Genomic DNA, 15,898 nt, shown 5'->3' with positions numbered 1-15,898 from the left:
GTGGATGGCACTGGGATAATAGTGGTTTGAACTTCAGTGGTACTCTCAGTCGAGTATTAATCTAGCCTTTTCTGGTCACCCTCATTCACTGTTCTTAAGATTGAGTCACACTCATGCTTACCCTAATTTTGGTTTGAAAAACCTTAATTTGTATCTTTGTAATTAGGAGCCATCACTCGTACCAAGTTCTATTTCCCTACACATATTCCATTAATTTATTACATGACCATTAGAAGAAACTTGGCATCCACTAACCTCTGCTTGCATGGACCCTAAAGGTTGGATGTGAAACAGACCACACACCTCTCTGAACAGTCAAGCTGCAAAAAAGCAGGTTAATTATAGGCCTTTCTGTCAGATTAATTTACTTTCTATGATCAAAGGTACTATGGCACAATGCACTTTTCCAAACTGCAGTTTCAGTAATATTTCATCTTTCTCTGCTCTTTACTGCAGAGTCTGACACTACATACAGTTCAATATATGTAACAGTTCACTTTCTTAAAACTCAGTTACCAATGTTTCTTAAACAGTAAACACTCCAAGTCTCCAAGTCTGGCAAGAATAAAGCATTATATACTTCATTCAGCTCCTAATGAACTTGATAATTGCTAGAGCAGGTCATAGTACTCATACAGTGAAGTGGAACATCTAGACTGGGAACGACTTAAAGTGGAGGTGTGTGGATGTGGGTTTCATGAAGTAACAGTGAGGTGTAAGTTTCTCAGCCCCTGTTCTTCTATTTTTTAGGCAAATATCATGCAGCTAGTTCTCCTTTCACTTTTTCATGTTTCCTGCTCTTCTAGGTTCCCAACAAAAGGGTCAGAAGTTGATACATGTTGAAAACTATCTTTACATTATTTATCTGACACTTTTATCCAAGGTGATTTACAATTATGTCTGAATACAGCTTGAGCAACTGAGGGTTTGGGGTCTTGCTCAGAGGTCCAACAGCAGCAGCTTGGCAGTTGTGGGTCTTGAATTGGCAACCTTCAGATTACAAATCAAGTACCTTAACCACTGAGCTACAGATAGAATAGGTGTGCCAGTGTAACTGATGTATGTTTTTTACCTTAATCCTAACTGTTTGTATATAAAGTAAAAAACACACTTATGCATTAACATGGCATTATGATCTTAAAGACATGCCCAAGCACTCCATGAGTAGGACTTAATGGTACGCGAACATTTTCACGCATGGCTTCAAAGACACACCCACTTATATTCTATGGCCTCACAGAAATGCCCTTGTAGCTTTCAGACGTTATTGGTCATGTCATCTTTACTTTACCTTCTTCTTTTCTCCACTAGACGGCGCCACTTCACTTTGTTTCTTGGCTAGTCATTATGCCAAGTTTCATCTGAAGTCCTGGCTCCATGCTATGAGGTGGAATTTCCTTGGGAATGTCAAAGGGTCCGAACAGGCAGGGCAGGCCAGAACCCCTAAGGCCTGTGTGTGGTTTTATTCAAGTTATCATCAATGAGATCACAGGTCAGCACAGGCTTTCCCCTTTGGCTGTTGTTAATATGCACCCCACTTCATTTATACTTGAGTTCTGCATCCTGGTCCTCCCCTGGAACTCCCCATAATTCTTTGCAGTGGTGTGTTTTTTGCATTATGTGGGGTGTGTAATTAAGTTTGCTATGTGTACCATTAATGAAGACCCATCTATTTGGGGAATATTTAAATGACCATTGACCGTGCTCCTATGTTGACTAACTTATTGTAGGGTATTGTTTATTACACTGATGTTGACTGCTCCTTTGTTGACCAACAAACTCTAGTACTTATTGTTATTGTGCTAATTATTGTTGGAGATAGACCTTATATATTTTGCACTTCTAGGCATCAGTACTGATCCCTGTATATCAACAGTATTCTAGTTCATTGGTATCTTGGAGTCTAACCTACTGTACTGGCTAGGATGTATTCTATGTGTAAATGACAAAGCACTTTTGTAAGTTGCTCTGGATAAGAGCATCTGCTAAATGCTGTAAATGTAAATGTAAATCAATGTTTAACATTTGTGGCAGTACATGCCAACATTTTCCTTGGGGCAACTATCCATGTAACTGCCTATCATGGGGTGTTATAATCAGTTATTGGTTTCCATTTACAATGAAGCAATAGGGGAATAACATGCGTGGGAACAAAAACATCACAACGTAAGCTTTGGACCTACATTTTTTAACCTTGTAAGCTATTTATTATGGGCGTTTTTCCTTGATTAGATAGGATTGGAAATGTATATTCTCCCATCTGGTGGTCAATTAGCATAAGTACAAGTAAAAAGGATAATATATTGGTTTGTAATAGCAAACTATAATAAACTACATTTCTGTATGAGAGAAAGTGCTAACAAGCCAAGATGTCTTTAGACTTTTATGAGCCAGACACTAGCACTGATTCAAACTTTTATGAGTAGTTTCACTGTAACCTTTTCTTTATGGTGATGAACATATTTTCTCCTCAGCACCCAAAGACTGACACAAACAAACTGCATCCGAGAAGGAAGAGATGATCTTGTGCATAACCTCAGGGAAAATAAAACAGCAAATCTCAGAATCACTTTCTGCAAATACTGCATTGTTCAGTTTGCCTCATTTCCAGATAGTTATATGTTTCAAATACTCCTTAAATATGAAGTTGCTTTGACAAAACTATTACATTTAGGACTGAACACTTATGGCTATTAATAACATACCTGAGTGTTCCCCTTTGCCTGCTGGTGGAGTGGTTGAAGATTCTGAACAACAACGTAAAGATGATCTATTAACCATATCCCAAGAACAATTAAAAATATATCACTTCTGATTATACCAGGGCAATTCTAGTATCATAGCTTTAGGGGTGCTAGGCAACCATTAAGACCGGCACCAAGCATCAGTACCCAGAACCAGCAACCCCCCCCCCCCCCCCCTCCCTGTTAGTGTAATTTTGGACTATCAATCCCACACTTGCAAAGGAAGAACATCTCACTTTTTGGATGTTCTGTACAGCCAGCACACCACAGGCACTCAAACTAACTGGCACTATTGTACGTGCATGTTCACGCACGTGTTCAGCACAGCTACTGCATCGTTTCAGTGAGAGCAGGTCATGGGGGGGGGGGGATGTATTTTTTGTTGTTCAGCATAAAATATTCTGTTTATACCATATGGTTTTAACAAAAAAAAGAAGACCTTTTGCTCTTATTATTAGGTTTTCTGGGACTCAGGTGAGCTAGAGTCTAGACATTCCTGTGGATTACACAAAAAGTATTATACTCCAGAAAAAACAAAAATAAATGCAAATAAAAATCAGACACAACCCGGACAACTCTAGAATCCAGCCAGTGTTCATCTACCCACCTATTGCTCTCATGAGCTCGATGAAGAAGTCCAAGAAATCATGGCGTTTGCTCACAGTGCAAACGTGCTTGCCGTAGTCATCCTCCTTTACGCTGTCAATGATGAGCGTAGCGTTGCCAGGTACATAGAGCATCGAGTAGCCTGCTGTGCAGTTCCGGTAGGCTTTGTGTTTGATGAAGTTACAGAGGAGTCGGTTGGTGGGACTACGCCATTGCAGGGACAGCTGCTGGATGCTCCCATGGGCCTCGTAGTCGTACACACACCGCATGGCAAGCGCCCGCGCCGGAGGGGAGTGCAGCTGTAGTGCTGTTGCTGTTGCTGTGGGCCAGGGGGTGTGTGTGTGGAGGAGGGGGGGCTTGTTTAGCATGAAGACACTTAAAGAGTGGCAAGCTTATGGCGAGAGGGATTGTTTTTAAAAACACCGAGGCATTCCTGGAGATTTGAGGGGAGTCCTGTGGTTGAGAGTGAAGCCTACAGGTGATGAGTTGGCTGACGAATAAGACAAAGAGTGCATGCCAGCGGTGGCATGGATGCAGTCTCCCAAAGTCTTTTCAAAAGACAAATGCAGGATAAATTAAGTCTAATATGGCAAAGAAAGGAAACCAGTTTCTGAAAATGTCCTCACCACGTTCTTATCACTCACTGTATATCAGTGAGTCTTAAGTTCATTATAGTTACAAGATGCTAACTTGGCATGAAGGTTTTGCTGATTTACAATGAACTGGGTCAGAATTTAGCCCACAAAAAAATGTATCCTACTAATGAATTTCTAAAACATCAGAAATATGAAAGTTAGCCTACAAGGCACAGTGACTGACCTGAGTGCATGTAATTCACAATTCCGGGGAAAAATAAAACAGTGAACCTTTGCTTTATGTAGCACAGTCAAGCATTTCATAGTGTTTTGGTAGGTAGGAAAATGCTGGCTAAAGCAATCAATACATAGTTACCTCAAAAATGGACAATTGTTTAAAACAAATTAAGAGGAAGTAAAAAACAAGGGCTTACCTTTTAGAGCAAAACACAGCAGCATCAGTCTCAGTGTCAACTCTGTCCTGTCCATGGAATCCTTTTAACAAATGTGTATAAGACCTGTAATCAAAACCTAAATATAAATGCTGTGTATTACCACATATTTATCCTGTGTTTAATGGGCTTATTGGTGAATCAGCAGGACATTCTTTTTCCCGAACCTGCAGTGTAAAATCTGGGAGCAAGTTTTGTTTCTCAAAACCTGCCCTAACATGAGATGTTTGTATTAAAATTTGATCTGGGGATGTTCCCATTGGGTCATGTTCCAAAATGCATTATAAAATGACTCATACATTCATTGATCTGTGGGGTTTTGTCCTCTGGTCTGATAAGTGTGCCCTTGGGGATTAAAAAAGATAAGTGTTTAATAAATTCAGTCCCTGACATTTTTGAGAAGTGTGAAAGGTGTAACATTCCCCTCAATCCACCCTGTGATGCCTTGACGTGCCTTCCATGTCCGTTGTTCAAATTTCTGTCTCCCTCTTGCACACCCACTCACCCCAAGCCAACACACACCCACATACACCTTTGTGTGGAAAGACCCTGCTGACACATAGATTTAATTTCATCTCATGCTATTATATATCTCTCTATCTATCTAGGGGTTAGGAGCAGAATAATCCTGCAAATGAGGAAACCCATGAATAACTCATGGCTCCCTTTATTACTAATAATTTGAATCATATTTAACACACAAAACAATAGAAATAGATTAATACATATATTTTATGCATTTGTGACAGTTTGTAAAGTTTTCGTTACCAATACACTTTGTCTGTGATTTTTTAAAGTACATGGGCACTGCTCAAATGGGGATTGATAACAGCACCAGAAGCTCAAAGCATCATTTATTATCAGACAGAAACATTCATCAGGATTCCAAGACCAGACAGACCAACACAAGCACTACCTGGATCGACCACTAGAAAGCATACAACTCAGTGCCCCGCAAATGAATACTCAAATGCCAAGACCATAAGGGCATTCATCCAGAACTCAGCAGACTACTGGAGGACAACAGTAGAAGCCAACTTGAAGACAACTGCCAAGGTGAACATATTAAAGTGTGAAGTGTGGTAGCTATATATCAAGGAGATGCACTGTGCGCACTGCCGTTCTGCAAAGGCCTGTATCCTCTCAGCGAGATTATCAATAAGAGTCTGTATGTGTACAGATTTAGGAGGGGAACTACCATTATCCTGTATGTCCTGTACATGGATGACATGAAGCTGTACGCCAAGAAAGAAAGGGACATTGACTCAAATCCACCAGACCAGGATCTACAGCAAATATTTAGGAATATCGTTTGGGCTGGAGAAGTGTGGTTGGCTGATTTTATAAAGAGGACAGTATAAAAACTGATCAGGACAAAGGGAATCAAACTTCCATAAGGCTGTAACTTTGTGCTGGGAAACAAACTGATCAAAAAGGCTGGACATGTCATCGCAACCAATTCATTCTCTCTGAAGTCAGAACAGTGGAAAAGCTGCTACAGATCAGCGACAACTCTTTCCGCCCTCACCATGATTGTGAGGTCAGTCAGAGGAACAGCTTGAACTCCAGACTACTCCAGCCTCGCTGCAATCGGGGGCATTAAAGGAGGTCCTTCATGTCCACAGCAATCACACTGTACAATTCCCTAAGATCCACTGTCCAGGGTGAGACATGAAACATCCACGAATACATCTAAGCAATGGCCTACAAGGATGAGCTGATGAGGGAGAGAATCAGTCAAATGGGGGACCTGGTCACCATAGAAGCAGAGGGAGGTGCCATGCCAGTATAAGCCCCTCCTTGGAATGTACCACTGACAGATAGCAGAGGTGGCTGACATAAGACAATCCTACCAATGGCTGGAAAAGGCAGGACTGAAGGAAAGCATGGAGTCACTAATCATGGTAGCACAGGCACTAAGCATTAGGTCGATCGAAGCAGGATGTATCACACCAGAGAAGAGCCTAGGTTCAGACTGTGTAAAAGGACCTTCTAAGAAAATCCAGCTCCTAGTAACAGATGCTAGTAGGGAATGCATACAAAGGAAGACACAACCAAGTGGTGGGGATCATATACAGGAAAATATGCAAGGCATATGAGCTAGACACTCCCAAGTCCAAATGTGAGGAACCACAGAGAGTAGTGTCTTAAAGTTAAACATTAAAATATAAAATGAAGATGCAGACTTCAGAATTATAAGAAGTGAATAGCTGGACCTGTCCTTTATTGCAGGTTAACGTTATTGAGGCACACTTCGGAGAATGTCTAACAATCAAACAAAGAACCCACATTTTTATACATTTGTCAGAAGTGATTATGTATTCACCCCACCTTTTTAGATACTAGTGTTTGCATTTTCCACCATTACATCCAAACCATATATTTGTCAACATATGCAAACTGATATTCAACACCCATACCAGTTGTAATCTGTTACCACCACATTCCAAGAGAAGACTTCTCTTAATCTTGTCCTAAAGAAGTTTTTCTATACAGTCCTGAGCCTGGTGGAGAGGTAATATAGCTTACCCTGAGGTCCACCAAAGCCTACCTAAGATCCTTTGCTGAAGCCTGCAGAGGCCTCTACAGAGGCCTCTGCCCTGTATGCAAATCATTCTGAAAGGACACAGAATCTCTATACTCCCTTATGTTTTATGTTATTAATATGTATAATGCCCTGTTAGGCTTCTTTTCCCTGTTAACACTTTTTATAACCTCAACAGAAAAAGTAGTGTCTAAACAAACCAGACATTGTGATCGTAGACAAAATGCAGAAAACAGAAGTTATAATAGATGTGGCCAAGTGATAGAAACATCCAAAGGAAGATGATAAGTTCAAAAAATACTGTAAAGGAACTGGAAGAAGGAATGTGGAAGGTTAAAACCAAGGTTGTCCCAGTGTTGATGTAGCACTTAGGGCTGTGGATCCTAAGGTGGAGGAGTGGTTGCAACAAATCCCAGGAATGACAACATAGAGGATCAAGAGTCCAGAAGAGTGCAATCTTAGGAAGAGTAAAAATGCTGTGCCGCACGCTCAAATTCCCAGGCCGAGTGTTAGAAAAAAGATGTAGTGTAGCAAGTGGCTAAGGTACATGACTTGTAATTAGATGGTTGCTGGTTCAAGCCCCACCAGTGCCAAGTTACCACTGTTGGGCCCCTGAGCAAGGCTTTTAATCTTCAAGTTGTACTCAGGCTTAATTGTAAGTTGCTTTGGATAAAAGTGTCAGGTAAATGTAAACTGTTCATTTGAAACAGCTGTGTGTCTGGTAGTGATATATTACATTGGCTATAAGGATTTTGGACTCTGTGAATGGTTGGAATTCCTTTCTTTTCTTATGGGAATCACTGAGTCATGTTGACAACAACAACAACTACAAAGGATTAATGGGATAATGTCTACTGCATCTACCTCTAATTTATTAATTTTGAGGTCCATTTAGACTCTGTGAACAGTGGATTTCGGTGGGGAAAATGGGTAAGAAGTTTCAAACTTTATATCACTCATTTGGGGATTAGTGATGGTGCACAGAAACATGAACTGCTGCCACATTTGCATGAGTAAGATGTGCAAGATATTTTTAATGTTAGACAACACAAGGAAATATTTTGATACAGCATTGTCCAAATGAATGTATATATATTCACATATATAGAATATCTATATTTCTCTATGCACCCCTGTTTTCTTTTCCTCAGTTTGGACAGAGCACTCTCAACCATTTCACTGCGAGTTATATTGTGTATGACTATGTATGTGACGAATAAACCAAACTTGAACTTGAACTTGAATGGGGTATTTCACCCCATAAAAAACATTCCTTATGATGGGGCAGTTTTGTTTTTTTTGCCAAACTAAGCAAGAACATGACCAATCCATTGATACTCTTGTTAGCAGGCTGAAATGGTTAGCTGCAACGTGTCAATGTTCAGTGACCATAAAAATGATTTCAACTTTGATGAAATTGATAAGTGCAGTTTAAGTGCTCTGTGGCGTTACTGCAGATGAAAAAACTCACTCTTTCTACTTTACAAAACATTGCAAGGGCAATGGAAGCATATAAAGTGCAAGCTGCCAACATAGAGAAACTTATAGCCAATTATGTCAGCTAACAGCAACCCAAACATGTAAAACATTGGCACGGCCACGCAGCGTGGCCAAAATGGAGACTGAAGTTGTCTGGCCCTAAAAATACTACATTGGCTACACTGCACACTACAGACGGGCTACCACTTGTTATTGGTGTAGACAGCTTGGCCATTCTGGGCAAGCATGCAGTGTCTGGGAAAATAGTGTTGTTTCTGTGGTAAGGATGGACATTTTCCAGCCATGTGTTGGACTAAATCCAGATACTTTCTTTACAAGTGGGGCAGATGTGGTAGCACATTCTCAGGAGGATGGTGAGTATGCATTCGTCCTGACTGGTGCATGCTGAGCAATGCTAGGATGCTATGATGGCTGTCAAGATATGTGATCACATCATACCTATTCTAATAGATAACAGCCACTGCCCTAGATGTCTTGCACATAGGATCTCTGGGCTACATCAACGCTGTTTAAGCAGATGCAACAAAAACATATAAGGCCATGCTCCAAAGAAAATACAGCTCAGGTTTTGAAGGCCTAGGAAAACTGAAAGATAGTCAGTTAGAGCTGCTTGTGAATGATAATTTTACCCCAGTTGCATAGCCAATCAGAAGACTGCCATTTACTGACAGAGTATGGGAAAAAGTGTTCCTTCAGAATGTCTGAAATGAAATTCATGGGCCATGTTCTGTCAAAAAATGGTATTGGAGTGGCACAGTCTGAAGTGCAGGCACTCATGGACACATGCTAGTTTCTTGGGCCTTGTCAATTATTGTGCACATTTAATCCCAGGCTTAGCAATGATGGCAGAACCATTGCGACAGCTCACTAAAGCAGCCAGTGTGCCGCATTGGGGTGGAAGAGCAGAAAACAACTTTTAACGCATTGGCTTATTTCAGTCGAGCAGATGAGACACTGTGGATGCTAGTCCACTGTGAGAGATTTTATTCCCTTTTATTTTTAACAATTTAGAGAGAAGAACTAGCCATAGTGTGGGTGTGTGAGAAATTTCATATTTTTTCTTTATGGCAGCGAGTTTGTGATCATCACAGATCACAAGCCACTGAAACTGATTTAGTTACTAAAATCTAAACCACAGTCAAGAGTTGACAGATGGGTCTTGAGATGATAGCCTCATAAACTTGTTTATATACCAGGACCACAAAATGCAGCTGATACATTTTCCTTTCTGACAGTCGGTCCTCCACTTTCTTCTTTGTTTGATGACCACATCAATTTTGCAGTACCACAAACCTTTACTCCAGAGGAACTGGAGATGGCATCTGCAGCAGGGTATCACAAGTGTGCAACATATGATCCTGAGGGAAGGTTGTGTTGTCTTGCCCCAGGCTGCAGAGGAAAGGACTCTGCTGCTGGCCCATGAAGGACACCAGGGAATAGTCAAAATGAAACAGAGGTTTTGCACAAAGTTTGGTGGCCATGTATGGAGAGCATTGTTCCGCATGCCAGCTGGCCACCAAACCCTCATGGACAGTCCCAGATGTGTGGACAGAGCTGCTGTTGTAGATTGTGACTGTGAATACGTATGGATATTTACTCTAGATTGGTGGGTGTTGCTGTGCTTAAAAGCACTATTACTTCCAGTGTTGTGCAGCACCTGTCAGAAACACTTGCTTCTCATGGATTGCCGGAAACACTGGTCTCCAAAAATGTGATGCAGTTCACCTTCTGTGAATTCTGTGAAGGTGAACAGGATCAGTGAATTATGGTTTACTGGCAGAAAGCACATGGCGAGATGGAAAGACAGAGTATGACAGTCTGTAAAGTGGGTTATACAGCTCATGCAGAAGGGAACAATTGGCATAGAGATCTGTACACATTTCTGCTAGCCTACAGGAGCACCCCACATTCTGTTGCTGGTAGGAGTCCAGCAGAATTTTGGACATCAAATTTAAGCATCAAGATGGTGTAGATGGTTTATATTATAAAAAGTAGCCATTTAAATCATACATTCATTATATAAGGAATGTGTATGTGTGTTTTAGATTGTTTTACAAACAACTTTCCTTGTACAGAAAGGCCTGTAGTACACAGTAGTCCTTTCAGCTGACATACAAGAGAGTAACCCTGTTTCTGTTGTGGAAAGGTCTGAAACATACTGTTCAGACACATACAGAGACACAAACATACCAGCACATGCATTTCACCAAAGACATATAGGGAGGCTCTGTTGTGTTCTGATTGAGTTGCAATTCATATTGCTATTTCAAAAGACTGCATTATATTTGCTGCATTTGAACCCTATAGGAGGCTGTCTGATTGGGGTTCACAATTCACTTGCTCAGTAGCTGTCAACAGGATCCTGGGGAGTGGAATTCATAAAGCTACAATATAATATAGCCAAATGTGGTCTTGGATGAGGTCTAATTTACTCCAACCCAGCAGATTTATTTATCAACAAATAACTCGTTATTGTAAATGGAATTATATATTGTGAAAATCTTCAGAAACCACAGGCTTTTGAAATCAATGAAATTAAAGTCATCAATTGTTAAAGCTATTTAAGAAAGGCATTCTTTCTATTGACCCCATTAAGGACATTAGGTTAAGCATTTAATGAGCAAATGCTAATGAAATATTTTTGAGATTAATTGAATTTGACAGACAGTGTTCAACACCCTACTGGTAAAGGAGCAAGAGAAAAATATTATAATTAATTTCATGATCTGTCTTGTATGTCTGATGCCTAAGATTATAGAAAGGGGTTCCAGTCAGGTGTTCCTGACAGGCCCCAGCTGCTTTCTGGCTAATTTCATATCTAATGTTATTAGATTTCCTCTGAGTGTGCACCATCACTCTTGACCCTTGGTCCCTGAAAGAGAGAAATCACACACACACACACACACACACACACACACACACACACACACACACATCATTAGACATGCTTGCCTGAGCAGCAGATCATGGCCACCTGTCACCTCAGAGCTATTAACTTTTCTGGCCGCATTTTTAAAGCTTCATCTACAGCTTGATCTCCCCACCCTCATATCACACGGCAGAGTGTGTCCGTCACCTACAGCGTATAGCAGTCACTCACTCACTTCAGCACGACTGAGCTGATTTCCACCTTCTTGGCTGTAGATCGCCTTCACCACTAGAGGGCGAAATTCTCCCACATATTTTTATTCGCTCCATTTTATTCGTCACAAAGAACATTTAGCATTAGCGCTTCACTGAATTTGCTGAACTGCAATTTAGAGCAAATTTAGATAATCAGTGCTCTGAGAATGGGAAACGTTTTATTTTACTCCCTTGTTTTAATAGGTTTTTTGCATTTAGCTGATAAAACATTTATATATATATATATATATATATATATATATATATATATATATATGTGTGTGTGTGTGTGTGTGTGTGTGTGTGTGTGTGTGTGTGTGTGTGTTTATTATTGTTGTTGATGTTGATGATGATGATGATGATGATGATGATGATGATGATGATGATGATGATGATGATGATTTTGTTGCAGGGCCTATATGCAAAAAAGACTTCAGGACACATTACTACAGTGTGTCTGGATCTGTAGCAGCAGGTTATTTGCTGAATCAGTGTGCTGAAGTCAATGGCAATTAAAGCTATTTACCACTAACCCTAGCTGGAACTTATTCTTTTCTGCATTGATCTCTGCCTGCTGGATATAATAAATTATTCCCATTAGAGCTCCTTATTCCCTTCTGGAAAATATAAATAAACCAAAATTAGGTTTTTATATAATTTAACAGACTTCAGCACTATTTTACAAAACTTACTAACACCCCAAGGAGTGAGCGTAGAGGTGGGTACTACTTCTTTTTCTGACTACATAAACGTCTGATTGTCTGGTATGTGGCATAGCAATAGAGTGCTTTCTTCTCTGACCAATAACAACATGGGTCCTCATGTTTTTCTCATGAGTCTCTCCAGTAACCAAGGTCACATAGCACAGCTATGGCTCAAAGAAAGTGCAGGCCACGACTACATACTGCTAAGCAGGACTTAGGAGCCCTTGGGAAAAGCATAGGGGGTGTGGAATGACACATTAGCATACATTCCATTCACCTCTCCTGATAAAAACATGAGCAATGCTATCAAGCTTACCAGCGGAGTCCCTGAGCATGGGGTTGAAAGCACATACACCTCCAGCATGTGCCTGGCATGAGCAATATCAGACAGTACTGGGGCTGTGGCTACAGCATAGATAACAAAGCCAATGTGTGTCACAAAAGACTCCAGCTGATCAAAGTCCTGGCATTAGCATGTGTACTGTTGGAATATTCCATTTATGTTTGAAGAAATGGATATGTTGATAGGATCTTTCTATAGGTGTACTTATGAGCAAAAGGAGCTTGTTATGTTCTTACTACAAAAATGTAGGAAAGGAAGTAAGCCCCCATAGCTTACTTACAGCTGAAATTCTTGAAAAATCTGAAGCCAATTACCTATCTCCAAGAAGGCCATAGCAAGGAGCAATGTAAGCACAACAAAGAACAGACTGGAGAACTCAGTTATCTACAGTTATCTACGGTAGCTATCAGGCTCTTGCACGTCTTAAGGCAACTAACATATAGCCATTCTGGAGATCTTTGTATGGCCCATACACTGGCAGAACAGAATAACATTGAATGACAATGATATTACCATACAAAACTGCCAGGCTGAAGTTTCTAGCAACTGGTCACCATTTTCACCTTGCAAGAAATGGCACTGAGAAAGAATTTATGAATTACTTTCAAAAACCCAGTCCATTTATGGTCTGTACTTACATGAACAATTGAGGGTTAAGGGCCTTGCTCAGGGACCCAACAGTAGCAGCTTGGCACTGGTGGGGCTTAAACCCTCAACCTTCTGATAATCAGTCTAATACTCTTACGCCCTAATAATAATAATTGGGTAAATAATAATTGGGAAGAACTGGCTCCCAAATGGTTTAGCATTTAGAATTGATCAGCACAAATGAAATGGTAGGTTTCCTTGAAGTACTACGCCGTGAGTGGCTATTCTGTGCAGCCCCCACTATATGCGGGCTTAAATGAAGTGGACATCCTCGGATGCTAATGCAATTCTAAAGGCATGAACTCAGCCAAGTGCAACGCTGCACCTTGTCCTCATGTAAAGCCATTTTCCTTGGTTGCCGAGGAAAGCATTTTTAAATAATTTTTTTGTCTTGCACTCTCCTGCTACAGTAAATGCCAAGATATTATTTTTGGTTCATTAGTTAAAAATGACTTTTTATCTCACCAAATGCAGCAAATGAGTTAAAAAGTAGAATCCGCTGTGTAATGCATGTGATGATTCAGGAATGTGACTTATAGTATAAAATTAAATGAAAGCTTTTATATATTGATGAAAATGCACTTACATATAATTCATGTCAGTAATGTTTAGGGACAGCGGACACACCCAAAGACACACACAAACTACCACTCCATTAATAATTTTGAGGACAAACCCCCTCCCCTCCAAAACCCCCCCCCAAACAAGCGAAAAAAAAAGAATGAATAGTCTTGTCCTCTTCAGTGACTCCTCCCCCTCTCCTTGATGCCATTCTCCTAAGCGGTGCCTATTTTTGGACGACCCTTTTTCTGTCCGTGAAGGAGAGAGAGGCGGGCTTCTCCTTCAGGCTAAACAGGGAGGACCCTCATCCTAGGCGTAACCATGGCAATGATGTCAGTAGGACAATGGTCATGTTGCTGTCACGGGGAGCCTGCTCCACCCCCTTCGGCCGAGCACCTACATGAAGGACAATGCCCACCGTTAAACATGCCAGATTTAGGTAGGATGAGAAAAGAAGGGGTTTATTTTCACTTTTCCCTGCTCATGTGATTACAGTGCTCTCCTTCCCTATCTAACAAGGCCACTGTTTTCACACTACATTCTGTTCAGGGTTATCCCTGCAGTTATCACAGCATTCTAGATGAACTATTAAAATATGCCTACAGGAGGGTTATGCAGGGTTATGGGGAGCCACTTGATAAGGAGGTTAATACCTGCACAACACTGAATTAGGGCACTGGACCGGTATAGTAGCAGAGATTAGTGCTAAATGGTGAATTTCTTGTCTATGGATCACTAATCCATTGTTAATTATGTCTCAAGGCCACTTGGAACAGGATGACCTCTGCATGATTTCCTCCTACTGAGTCTTGTCACACCACACCACAATGCCCTAAAATAGATTAAAGCATAAAAAAACCAACAACAACACAGAATTAATTGGAGAAAAGAGTGAATGCCAAGGCCAGTAAAAGCTATTTGGTGAAGGGGCCAAAGATCATGCTCTGATTTGATATGGAGGTGACATCAGAGCACCTCTGCAGTGGCCTGAGACTGATCTTGAACATGGCTGATGGAAAAGACAAAATACAATCATCCAGGGCTGATGAGTGGAGCAGCTCGACGTCCAGCACTGTATTGAGGCTCACATCCTTGGGCCAGCGAAGCACAGGAGCATGCATACAAGCACTCACAGTGATGATGTTCCTCCAACCAGAGGGCAGTTTTGTGGCTTCACAAAAACCCCCAAAAATCCCACAGGAACCGATAAACAATAAAAAAACAGACTGGCTTAGAGGTGGTTCAGTGGTTGGGGTAAACATTGTCTTCAAAGGCACACGGTCAAAGCACCGCAAACACAATTGGATATTTTATGCACAATGCAACTGTGGTGCTGACGGATGATGTGTCTTAGTTGATTGGCCATGCAAAGGTAGAGATATAAGACTATAGGCTGATAACACAGAATAGGCTGAAAGCTAACTCAATCAATAATATTTATTATCCAATCAATAAACTAAAACGATTTCTTATGCATATTTAAATTTCAGTGTCTTGCATGTCATGTGGTGTAACCTTCAAATTGATCAGTTTTGCCTTATGCAAATACATCTTACTTGAGCTTTCTGATCCAAATGCATCTTATTTGTCATTTGTATGTGAGTTCATCACTTCCTTGGCAAGCAAATAATGCATCTAAACCAATTTGGCAGACCCTCCCACTCCAGTAGCTGGGCTATAGGGTAGTGGTAAATACCCCATGCACTTGCACATACATGTGTTTGCACGCAGCCGTGATCCCCTCCCTGTCTGGGTGGATTTGGGCCACACTGTATCTAGTGCAGCTTGCCATATGGCCATTGTGGACAGGCTGTCGTGTTCAATGCCAGTTAGTTTGTCAAGAGTGAAATTTTGATGTGCACAAACTCAAATGAGCTAAGACTCAAATGAGTGTGATTATGACCTAACAAGTCTCATCATGGTTAGGAGCTGCTCATAACGACAGGGGCCAAGGTGGTGGGCTTGAGTGTGACAAAGAGAAAACATTTGCGTGAGCCCAAGCCCCAATCAATGGAAGAGGATGTAAATGGCATCATTAAGAACTCGATGAAAGACTTAATGTCTCTATGGACCACTCCCTTCATCTGAGAGGAGTGA

Source organism: Electrophorus electricus, chromosome 6, assembly GCF_013358815.1.
Source record: "Electrophorus electricus isolate fEleEle1 chromosome 6, fEleEle1.pri, whole genome shotgun sequence".
Taxonomy (NCBI): domain Eukaryota; kingdom Metazoa; phylum Chordata; class Actinopteri; order Gymnotiformes; family Gymnotidae; genus Electrophorus; species Electrophorus electricus.
Note: the sequence above shows the minus strand (reverse complement) of the source record.